Source organism: Mastomys coucha, unplaced genomic scaffold (assembly GCF_008632895.1).
Source record: "Mastomys coucha isolate ucsf_1 unplaced genomic scaffold, UCSF_Mcou_1 pScaffold9, whole genome shotgun sequence".
NCBI lineage: Eukaryota > Metazoa > Chordata > Mammalia > Rodentia > Muridae > Mastomys > Mastomys coucha.
The window spans coordinates 7362993-7375492 of NW_022196915.1; the positions used below are offsets into that span (position 1 = coordinate 7362993).

Below are 12500 nucleotides of genomic sequence, written 5' to 3' on the forward strand. Positions count from 1 at the left end.
ACAAAACAAAAAAAAAAACCCAAAAACTTTTTATTTAAGCTAAAAAAAAAAGAGGTTGTCAAAATAAGGGGAAAAAGAAAAAGGCAATTATAACAAATACAGTTGTGAGGATCTGGGAGATGGCTGGGGGGTCTGTAAAGTGAGGACCTGAGTTTGGTCCTCAGCATCAGATCAAAAGCCAGATGTGCCTGAAATCCTAGTGCTGGGGAGGAAGAGACAGGAATGTCCCTGGGACATCCTAACTAGCTAGTCTAGCTCAAAACTAAGGTAACAGCAACTGAGGATGGCTCATGTGCAAGATGTGCTCACATGTGCTCATGTGCCTTGAATCCTGAGCACCAGAAAAAATATGTAAGGACAGTATGATGTCATCAGAAGGAACAAATGCGGTGATCTAATCCAAAAAGGATGAGGGCTAAAACTGAAGACAGAAGACGGTGTTCTATTTCTATACTTTTGTGTTTAATTATTTTAGGTTTAATTCCAGGCAGATTATCCAGGACAAGATCCTGAACTTCATTCTCTGAGTCTGTAAAACAAATATATTCACTAAATGATTGATAGTTGATGTAACAGCATGAAAATGAATAATTAATTCAATGGATAAGAAGTGAACTGTGATACCTATGAGCAAAAGGTAAGTTCTGTTTTAGGGACCTCAGAAGATGAGAAAATTGTAAGCCACAAAGAATGTGTGTGTATATGTATGTACATATAGATAGATATATTTATAAAACATTTTTGGGGTTGGAGAGATGACTCAGTGGTTAGAGCACTGGCTGCTCTTCCAGAGGACCAAGATTCAATTCCCAGCAACCACATAGCAACTCACAACTGTCTGTACCTCAAGCTCCAAGACCTCTGACATCTTCACACAGACATACTTACAAGCAAAATACCAATGAGCATAAAATAAAAAATAAAATTTACACACATATACACACATAATTTTTTTTAAACCAGAACAAGCTGGGCAGTGGTGGTGCACATTTTTAATCCCAGCACTCAAGAGGCAAAGGCAGGTGGATCACTGTGAGTTCAGGCCAACCCAGTCTATACAATAAGCTCCAGGACAACCAAGATTGCACAGAAAAACCTTGTCTAAAAAAACAAAACCAAGATACGCATGCATGCATGCACACATGCACACGCACACACACACACACACACACACACACACACACACACACACACACAGAACCAGAACAAACTATGTAAGAAAAATTTGAATTGCATAATTATTCTAAAAAAATTAAGTTTAAATTAACCCAAATAATTAAGTCTATTGCAAGCAATAAAGCTATGCTTAATTCAGGTGTGATGGCACATGCCTTTAATACTAGTGCTTCAGAGGCAGAGGCAGACAGATCTCTGAGTTCGAGGTCATCCTGATTTACAGAGCGAGTTCCAGGACATCCAGGGCTACACTGAGAAACACTGTCTCAAAAAAACAAAAAGACGTCCGGGTGGTGGTGGCACACACCTTTAATCCCAGTACTTGAGGCAGACGGATTTCTGAGTTCGAGGCCAGCCTGGTCTACAGAGTGAGTGCCGGGACAGCCAGGGCTACACAGAGAAACCCTCTCTCGAAAAAAAAAAAGAAAGAGAGAGAGAAAGAGAAAAAAGGGCATATGTAAGAGGGTCTACAAAGGAGATATACAGCTTAGAGGTTAAGAGCATCTATTGCTCTTGTATAGGACCTGAATTTGATTCCCAGCACCTATATCAATCAGGTGGCTCACAACCACCTAAAACTACAGCTACAGAATAATCCAATGTCTCTGGCATCTGTAGGCACCAACATTCACATTCACATACAAACATACATTTTACAAAATAATACCCCCACACAAATATACATTTAAATAATAGATCCTTTTTAAAGATCTACAAAGTAAACTATACTAACCTATCAATGATTAAAGTGGATATACATGTGTGTGTGTGTATGTTCATATGTGTTATATGTGCACATATTACACGTGCATGTAGAGGCCATGGGTTGACACTTCATGTCTTCTTTAATCACTCTCCACTTTGTTTTCTGAGACTGGATCTCTCAACTAAACCTGGTGATCACTAATTCACCTAGACTACCTAGCCATCCAGTCTCAGTGATCCTCCTGCTTCTGTCTCCTTGGCAATGGAGCTGCAGGTGTTTGCTGCTGTGCCCAGATTTTTACATGGCTGTGATGGGTCCAAACTCAGGTCTTTGTGTTCCCACACCAAGCCTTAAGTCCACTAAGCTATCTCCTCAGATCTTAGAACCTGATACTAGTCAAGTGCCAAAGACTCTAAACTCCTGATCTTCCTTGACTCTCCACCCTCTGTAGAACTTGTGGCAATACATCTATTTCTAAAATAGATTTGTTTTGTCTTGCATGAGACTTGTCTCATAGCTAAAGTTAGCCTTAAAATGCTATCTTTTCATCCTGTGCCCTAGGAGAGCTGGGATTAGAAGTATGTGCCACCACACCCAACTCCACTACATTTATTTGTTTACTGGTGTTTACTGTGATTATTTATCTATGGGGGTACGAATGTAGAGGCCACAGTGAGTCAGCTCTCTCCACCATATGGGGTCTAGGGATTGACCTTGGGTTGCCAGGCTTGGTGGTATATATATTAACCAGCTAAGCAATCTCACTTGCCCCCAAAATAGATTTTTCTTTAATAAGGGTAACTCCTACTTTCCTAAGTCCCAAGCAAGGCAATGATGTCTAATTGAATCATTCCTACTCAACATCATTCTGAAGAAAATAGCCTGTGCAAATCAGGCAAGAAAAAAATACATTGATTGAAAACATATTATAGACTTGCACTTCATAATTAAGAACTTCTGCTCTTTCAAAGAGAAGAGAATGGACAAGAGGATTAAGATAAGCCAAGGATTAGAAGAAATAGTTGCAAATGACATAAAGTAAAATAACAGTTAACATGTACATACTACATGTTATATAGTATACACAGATGGTCTAGAGTCTATGTGTATACATATATATAAGGAGAGAGGATGAAAGAAAGGAGACACAATGACTAGTCCTATCTTGTCTCTTTTCCAGTCTCCTAATGTACTTCATCCTCCTTTATGCTCTCAGGACATCTGGAACTTAGATGACAATATCTACACTCTACCCTGCAGGAGGCACAGAGGGTCTTGTGCTCCCATGTAAGCTCTAAGGGAACCAGAAATGCTAAACACACAAGGTTGTTCCTTGAAAGGAAGGGATGCACAACCAGTTATCTGCCCTGAAGGCTAGGAGCTGAGGTTAATAACCAGGTTAATAACCTGGTCCCTTTTGTGCGGTGTGGATGAGACCTCACCGGATGCTCCCCCAGACACATATCTCAATCTATAGAACCTATCTTTATGGGAGATATCTCATGAACTTTACAAAGAATTCTGATGCAGTCATGACTTCAGATTTATTGTGCATATGAAACTGAGTTAATTATCACCAGAAAATTTTTCTCTAAACTGTGCTGTGCTTAAATATGCCTAAAATAACGTACTTGGGGTCAGATTCCCAAAGTTTGAACCAATATAGACTACTTAGTTGTACTGAGCCAAACTTCTTTCCTCTCATGAATCATTATTCTGCAGGCCATGGTGGTCACAGAAACCCCTATCACCACCCACCCATATGTGAGTACACTGTTGCTACTTCAAGATACACCAGAAGAGGGCATCGGATCCCATTACAGATGGTTGTGAGCCACCATGTGGTTGCTGAGAATTGAACTCAGGACCTCTGGAAAGCAGTCAATGCTCTTAACCACTGAGCCACCTCTCCAGCCCCCCATCCCATATTCCTTCATGTTAGGTATTTCTGAACACAGACTGCAGTACATGGAATTTTTATTCTATAGAGTTGGAGATAATAAGTATGAAATGAAATCACTGAACATTTAATTGAAATAGAAAATGTAACTATAATAACCAATTCCAGAATCTTATTAAATTCTGATTTTAAAAAGTCACTAAAATCCATATCTGAAATAAGATACAGGTGACTTTTAAAATAAAAACTTATAAACAGAATCAAATATTTATTTCCTTCTAACTTGAGCTTGAAAATACAGATAAGCATCTACGACCATTTCTAAAAGGTCAACTATTTGTTGATTTATAGGCTGATTATATGAAACTTCTGAGTGAACAGTTAACCCACTGAACAATATCCTGAGGGCTGAACTTTGGCATCAAATTAGTACATCATGTACAAAAGGAAGAATTATATAGTGTTAAAATACAGAAAAACATGTTTTTGTAAGAACCTAACTGTCTCTTTCAAGCAATCTGTCTGAAGCCAGCTAAAAAGAAAATCAACAGACAAGAAAACATGTTTCATTTTGTTATAGGCAGAGAGGTATAGCTAGGCTACTTATCTCTTTTCTATAAAGATTCAAAGTTCCACAGATAATTTCCCAATCTCAATGGAAGATAGTTAAGTACAAAGAGGAGAGTAGTTAAAGTACAAGTACTGGAGCTAGGTTTACAGCTCAGCAGGTAATAATGTTTGCTCTGCAAACCTAAGGACCTGAATTTGAATCCCCAGCACCTACATAAAAAAGCCAGGCATGGCCTCACAAGCCTAAATCCCAGCATCAGGCAGCAGACACACAGACCCCAGGAAGTCAACAGCCAGCCAACCAGGCAATCTAGCCAAAACCACTAAGCAAGAAGGCTCAGTGAATTAAAATTCTTGCCACCAAGCCTGAAAACCTGAGTTCTATCCCAGAACCCACAAGATTCCCTCAAGCTGTCCTTTGACCTCCACTAGGGTGCCAAGACAAATGCATACCCAGACATACATACACACATACAATACATGAATGCAATGTAACAGTAAAGAGATCTTTCTTTAAAGTGCAGGTTCAGCTTGACAGAGGATGCATGCCTTTGATCCCAGCACTTGGGAGGCAGAGGCAAGCTAATTGAGTTTGAAGCCAGCATAGTCTACAGTGAGCTCTAGGACAGCCAGAACTACACAGAGAAACCCTGTATGGAAAAAAAAATGTACATTCTACACCAGGTGAGGTAGTATGAGCCTTGTAATACTAGCACCTGTGACAGAGGAAAATTGGGAGTTCAAGGTCATTCTTACCTATATAGCAAGTTCAAGCTCAGCCCAGGCTATGTGAGATCTCGTCATCTACCCCCATACACACACAAATATAATATATATGTATGTATATTCAACTCAATAATATGTACAAAAAACTTAAGAGTTCAGTAAAAAAAAAAAAAAATAGTTCCACAAATAATAGCTATGGCTACATTTCATACACATGTGCCTATAAGAAAAAAATTCCAAGAAAGCTGGGCATGGTGGCACATGCCTGTAATCTCAGTACTTAAGAGGTAGAAGCAAGAAGATAACTGTAAATTCAAGGCCAGTCTGACCTACCATAGCAAGTTCCACACCTGACAGTGATACACAGCAAGACCCTGCTAATAAACCAAAAAAAAAAAAAAAAAAGTTTTTTTAAACTATTCTGCAGATATGCCCAGTATTTTGCCAGACTGTTCTCTTCCCACACCCATCTTCCAAGTCCTCCTACCTAATACCAGCATCACTTGGAGGCAGCAACTCATTCTGACAGGGTCTAATGATGATCACATCTTATAAAGAGTAGTCACATAGATTCAGTCACTTTCTTGGGGCCAATTGGGAAGGGGAAGACCAGGGGAGGGGAGTAGGGCAGGATGAATATAATCAAAATACAATTATACACGTGTGTCAAAGTGTCATGATGAAACCCATTATGTGTGATTAATATATTCTAATAAAAATTTTTCCCCGGACTAGTGGTGTACACCTTTAATCTCAGCAACTCAAGAGAAAGAGGCAGGTAGATCTCTGGGAGTTTGAGATCAGCCTGGTCTGCATAGAGAGTTCCAGGGCAGCCACAGCTATATAATAGAGAGGCCCTTTCTAAGCATATAAAAATAATAAAATGTTTTATACATATTTATAAAACATGTATATTTAATAATGTATAAAGTTATAACTTTTATATTTAATAATTTATAAATATTTTTAAATATTTATAAAAAATTATAAAATAATTTTTAATTACTTCCTATAAGATTGTCTTTTTAAAATATAGGCAACATAGAGGACTTCTCCCTACCAGAACTTCACTAGTTAGGTTGTACAAGTATAATTTCCACAGTGCTTTATTAAAGTATAATTAGAAGGGCCTGGCAAGATGACTCAGCAAGTAAGAGCACTGACTGCTCTTCCAAAGGTCCTGAGTTCGGATCCCAGCAACCACATGGTGGCTCACAACCATCCGTAATGAGATCTGACAAGTGAGTGAGGCTGGAGCAAGCTGGGGTCCTGAGTTCAATTCTCAGCAGCCACATGATGGCTTGTGGCCATCTGTACAGCTACAGTGTACTCATACACATAAAAAATAAATAAATAAATCTTTTAAAAAAATAAAAGTAGTCGGGCAGTGGTGGCACATGCCTTTAATCCCAGCACTTGGTAGGCAGAGGCAGGCAGACTTCTAAGTTCGAGGCCAGCCTGGTCTACAGAGTAAGTTCCAGGACAGCCAGGGCTACACAGAGAAACCCTGTATGTTCCAAAATCTTGTCAAACACAGAAAACTTCTTCCTGGTTAGAGGTAACTCGGTGACAGATATGACCAATCAACTCTTTAGCTCTTCCCCAGTCTCCAACCTAATCATATCACACTTCAATTTCATCTTATGTTTCCAACAACATCTTATGTATACAACAAGTCTATGGAGGAAAGATATTCTGGCCAGTTAGACAAATACAATGTTCTTTCCTAACCACACTTCCATTAGTAGCAAACTAGTAACAGGTTGAAAGAAGAAAGTTTCAGGTAATTTATTTGGTCCCTGGAAAGAAAGAAAAAATCCATAAATTTACCCTATATAACCCTCTCGTTAAATCAATAAGAACCAAAGATGCTTTTCTTTCCTAATTTTTTAAATCACTAAGGAATGCTTTTATAACTTAGATACCAGATTATAACTGTGAATTATTTTGCAGTCATTATAAACCCATCAGTACCTGGGCTACTTTGCACAATAATGAAAATATAATGACAGTATCAACAAGAGAAAAATAGGAGAGGAAGCCAATGATAGCAGCAGCTTGACTCATTTCTGTCAGGAGAACACTGGCACAGAATGGTACAAGCAACTCCAGTGTGAGAAAGCAACCAAGCATGTGACTGGGAAGGAAGGTGACAGAGAACACAAAGCAAGGAATCAGAAAGAACACAAACAAACAAAGCTCTCTTCAGTGAGTAAAAACCAGGAGGTACTGAAATCTATCCTTAAAGTCTTTCATATTCTCAAAAGCTACTGAACTCTAGCAGTTTGAGTCAGTTCAAATGTTAATGCTACCACTTACAAGGGAATGGGAGTGGCTTCCATACTGGCTCTTTCAGTGTAAACTTGTAATAATGGTAGCAACTACTTAAGTGAACATTACTGGACATGCAGTATGTCCTTAGTTCTTAAAAGCAGGAGTCGCGCTCCTCATACTGCAAGGCGAAGAGGACAGGGAGAAGTTCTACCTGTGCATGATAAGGAAGAATACTATCTACTTGTCAGGTTGTAGTGGAAATCAGAAATAAATATATGTGTAGCATTTACCATAGAATCCAGGAGATCAAGAAATTACTACTGTACAAGTACAACCTCCACTTAAGAGCAGCCTCTCCTGTGGTGGTGGCGCATGCCTTTGATCCCAACACTTGGGAGGCAGAGGCAGGCGGATTTCTGAGTTCGAGGCCAGCCTAGTCTACAGAGTGAGTTCCAGGACAGCCAGAGCTACACAGAGAAACCCTGTCTCGAAAACCCAAAAAAAAAAAAAAAAAAAAGAGCAGCCTCAACTACATAGCAATAAAATCTCAGTAAGTTTTCCTCATATTGCTAGGAGCACTTCTACAGAACCCAAAGCTTTTAAAAAATGTGAGTGCAAGTATACACACACACACACATATATACACATACACACATACACACACACACATACACACACACACACAATTAGATGAAGGTCAAAGTATACAATCCAAGAAAATAGCTGCATTATGAAATACTACTGTTCAAGTGGCATTGGAATGACCTGAGCATCAAACATAAAACATTTTATTTTCAAAGGATCAAAATACCTCATACCCGAAGGGAACAGTCTAGTGACCGAATCTAACTTCCTAAGATACTCTCTAAAAGCAAGCTCCTGCCCCTCTGAAATACTCAGCAAACCATTTCCCAGAATGACAGCATACTGTCAAAATCTAAATGAATTATACCAAGAACATTCTGGGGATGGAAAAAGGAAATCACTCTGCTTCTGGAAGTAATGTTACTGCATAGGTTAGCCACAAAACAGGACCTCTGTTACTTCCTTAACCCATTTATTGAGTTTGAAAAATAAATACAAAGAATAAAACCTTCTAACAAATAACTTGTTTGAAGGAAATTCAAAACACTAAACCTGTTACAACTCTTTCTTTAAACCTGTAAATCTTCCCTTTGATCCTAACAAGTTCATATATATATAATATATGTTAGAGGAGGAAAATAAAATTAACAAATTTAATAGCTGGTTGGGGAAAGGGCAGAAAAAAGACAACATAAAAAAGGTCCCTGAAAATTGAGTTCAAAACTCAATTCCAAAATAAGCTATTATAGAGGTGGGGGGTGGACTGGAATAACTTCACAAACACTACCCAATCACTGTATCCTCCCTCTACACAGTTTTAATACAACTACAATGCTTACCAGACAACCCATTCGAGCTCAGCAAAAAACTTCAAGCACTCACAAGGGCATTTGTGGGGCAACTGACACAGAAAGGAACAGAGGCAAGGGTACAGAGGGAGGAGACAAGCACAAAGAGCAACAATGGGAAACTGTTCATCTAACCACAAAGGCACACAACAGGATGTCAGGGCTAAAACAATTTTTTTGCCAACTACCAGGAACAATTCACTGAGAAGCTAAAACTGAAGGAACTAACCAAAACTCTCTGGGAAAGACTTATAAGGAACTTCGCTGGAGGCTTACAACAACTATATGAGGCTGCTTCCTCCAAAGGCATTCCTGAAGGCAAGGTCATCAAAAAATAAGGTTTGCAGGGTGGTGGCTGCTTCCGAAGGGCTGGTCCTAAAAGAACCCTTTGTGTGGTGTCTGTGAGAAGACACCTTTGCAGTGCCCTAGAGAATCACTAAAACAATGCCGTCTGAATCAATTCAAAGTCCCAAGACTATCTGCAGTGAAACCATTTTAGTGGGCAAAAGTCTTCTGTCTTAAAGATTAAAGTGGACCATGTTATTAAAGAAATTAGGAAATTATATGAATAGAAATTATGTAAACTAAGCTACTGGGGTTGTCAGTCGATTTAAAACAAGACCTGAATCTATAGGTTCTTCCAGCCAAGATCTCCATATCTCTTTAGGGAGCTGCAGTTGGACCCCACCCTGAAACATGTAATCAGTCAAACAGAACTTGCATTTGCAGGCAGGGCATAAAGGCCCAGACAACCAACACACATGCTTCTATGTATCACTCTGCTTATTAAACAGCTTTATTGAAATAAGTTGTTTTATAAGCATGCTGTGGAAAAAAACTCATCAGTAAAATTCTTGCCATTTATGAAAGTTGGCTTTATTTCTATACCTTGAGAGAAAATACTTGAGGTCACTAAAACAAGATTTAATTAAAATTTACTGGTAAAATTAAACAACCATGGACACTGCCCAAAACTAATTAAGCTTACATTTTAACAATATGCTTAAAGTAAACAAGTCCTTTGGCAGCAAACCAAGTGCCAAATTTAAAAGAAAAAAGATATTGCTTCTCTTGCTCACTATTAGTATTCTAACCAGGTCTTCTAACACCTAGTGCCAAGGCACAAGCACAGACTTCCACTGATCAGTACTAAATAGAAAGAAAGATGCCCAAAGTGTACTTGTTCTTTTCTCTATGAGAAAATATCTGACAAAGCAAATTGGGAAAATATTACTTTGGCTCACAGCAGGAAAGGCTTAGCTGAAGGAGCACGGACAACTGCAATGGTAGTCAGGAAGCAGAAACAAGCAATTCGGTCTGGCGTTCCTCATACTTTTTCATCTCAATCCAGGCCCCCAAGCCATGGTGCTACCCACATTCAGAGTAGTACTGCCTTTTAGACATTTCTGAAAACACTTTCATAGACATACCTTTAGGTATGCAATTCCAAAGGTAATTCTAAATCCAGACAGGTTGACAATTAAGATTAAATATTAGAGGCTGGAGAGATGGCTCAGTGGTTAAGAACTCTAGATGCTCTTCCAGAGGACCTGGGTTCAATTCCTAGCACACACATGGCAATTCACAACCACCTGTAATTCCGTTCTCAGGGGATCTGACGCCCTCTTCTAGCTTATACAGACAATGCACTCATAGGACATATACACACATATAAGCTAAACACCTATGCATCTGAAATTAAAATAAAGATTAATTTAAAAAATATATTAACTATCAGAAATATAGAAGGTAGCCCTTCAAAGTCATTCTGACATAGTGTATGGAGCCCAGCATGGGAGCACACACCTTTAATCCCAGCACTTCGGGAAGTAGAAGCAGGTAGATAGTACTTTCCAGTCCAGCTAACATAGCAAGACCCACGGGTATAGGTCCCACACTTGAAGAAGCCCCAAGATCAATACTCAGAACAGAACACTAACAGAAGGAAGGGCACTGACTGTGCAGGGCATTTCCATCCTTCGGTAGACCTAGTGGATTTAGGCAGTGCCTAGTGGGTTTAGTAGTTTTTTCTTACAGTTTTTCTCTATTCTTTGTTTCTAATGTTCATAAAACCAACACTTTATTTCATAAAATAAAGTGCTGCCGGCAGCCACCCAGATGGCTAAGGGAGTACAGTCAGTCACTTGTGACACAAATTCGGTAACCTGAGTTATGATTGACAGATAAGTCATGATGGAAGGAGAACACAAACTACTCAAAGTTGTAACAGTCAGTGGTGATGATAATGATGTTTTTAATTGAGGTGTTGCTTGATTCTAGAGTTACAAAAAGAGGACAAAAATCTTTAAACTGCTGTGATTTTTGTCTACTGAAAGAAAACATGCAAATGACAAAAAATAAGATGAACTTATTTCATCAGAAAAAAGCTTGGGATTGAAGAGATAGCTCCACAGTTAGAATAGTACACTATTCTTACAGAGGACCCAAGTTTGGTTCCCAGCAACTATGTCTGGCACCTTATATCGACCAGTAACTCTATCCATAGAGCATCAGTTCTCAACCTGAGGGCCTCAACCCATTTGGGAGGGACATATCAGATATTCTACATATCAGATATTTATACTATGATTCCTAACAGTAGCAAAATTACAGATATGAATTAGCAATGAAACAATTCTATGGTTGGGGTCACAACATTAGGAACTGCATTAAAGTATTGCAGCATTAAAAAGGTTGAGAATCTCACTGTTCTAGAGGATCCAACACCCCCTTGTGGCTTCCAAGGGCACTTGCACTAGCTTACACATAGCGCGTGTGTGCGCGTGCACACACACACACACACACACACACTCACACACATAATTAAAAATAAGAAACTCTTTAAAATTAAAACTTTTGCCGGGCAGTGGTGGCGCACGCCTTTAATCCCAGTACTTAGGAGGCAGAGGCAGGCGGATTTCTGAGTTTGAGGCCAGCCTGGTCTACAGAGTGAGTTCCAGGACAGCCAGAGCTATACAGAGAAACCCTATCTCAAAAAAATAAAACAAAACAAAACAAAACAAAACAAAAAAACCTTTTAAGGTGGTAGGAGTGGCATACACCTTTACTTCCAGCACTTAGGAGGCAAAAGAAAAGGCAAGCAGATCTCTGAGTTCAAAACCAGTCCAGTCACACAATGAGTACCAGGACAGTCAGGGCTACATCAAGAGACATTGTCTCAAATAAATAGATAGCTGGATAGACAGACAGACAGACACATACATACATACATACATACATACATACATACATACATAGATGAGTGGGTGGATCAATAAATAAACTTGTCAAACAAAAATAATATATTCATAAAACAAATGTTTCAGTCAGTATAGAAATGCTATAAAAATGAACCTACTAAGTAAAAGAATGAACATTACTGAGTGAAAGAATCCATACTACTAAGTAAAAGAATCTAGTCCACATATTATAGATTGCATTTATATGAAGTATCCAGAATAGATAAATATATATATACATTGAAAGACTGCTGGTTGTCTACAGCAGTTAGAGGATGGGAAAGAAACAAACTGCTAAGAATATGTGCAACATTTCATTGTACAGAAATGAAATTATTCTAAAAGTCACTGTGGGAACAGCCATTCTGAATATATGAAAAACACTGAATTGTACACTTTAAACATGTATTATATAACATGTGAATTATATCTCAATAAAGTTGCAGGTTTTTTCCCCAACAGTTTTCCTTTTTGCA

The 12500-nt window shown here is 38.7% G+C and overlaps 1 protein-coding gene across 8 annotated transcripts in view; it reads right to left on the minus strand.

The window, feature by feature from the left end:
- The window catches only part of Usp54 (ubiquitin specific peptidase 54), a 99306-nt gene that overhangs the window by 66470 nt on the left and 20336 nt on the right, over positions 1–12500 (minus strand). The window contains exon 1 of one of the 8 annotated variants that reach the window (XM_031362080.1): positions 8777–8916. The exons of 6 other annotated variants lie outside the window; for them this stretch is intronic. The gene's annotated coding sequence lies outside the window, so the exon portion shown is untranslated. Of the gene's footprint in view, positions 1–8776; positions 8917–12500 lie in introns of those variants that run through there. One more of the 8 variants, XM_031362085.1, reaches the window with a different exon arrangement.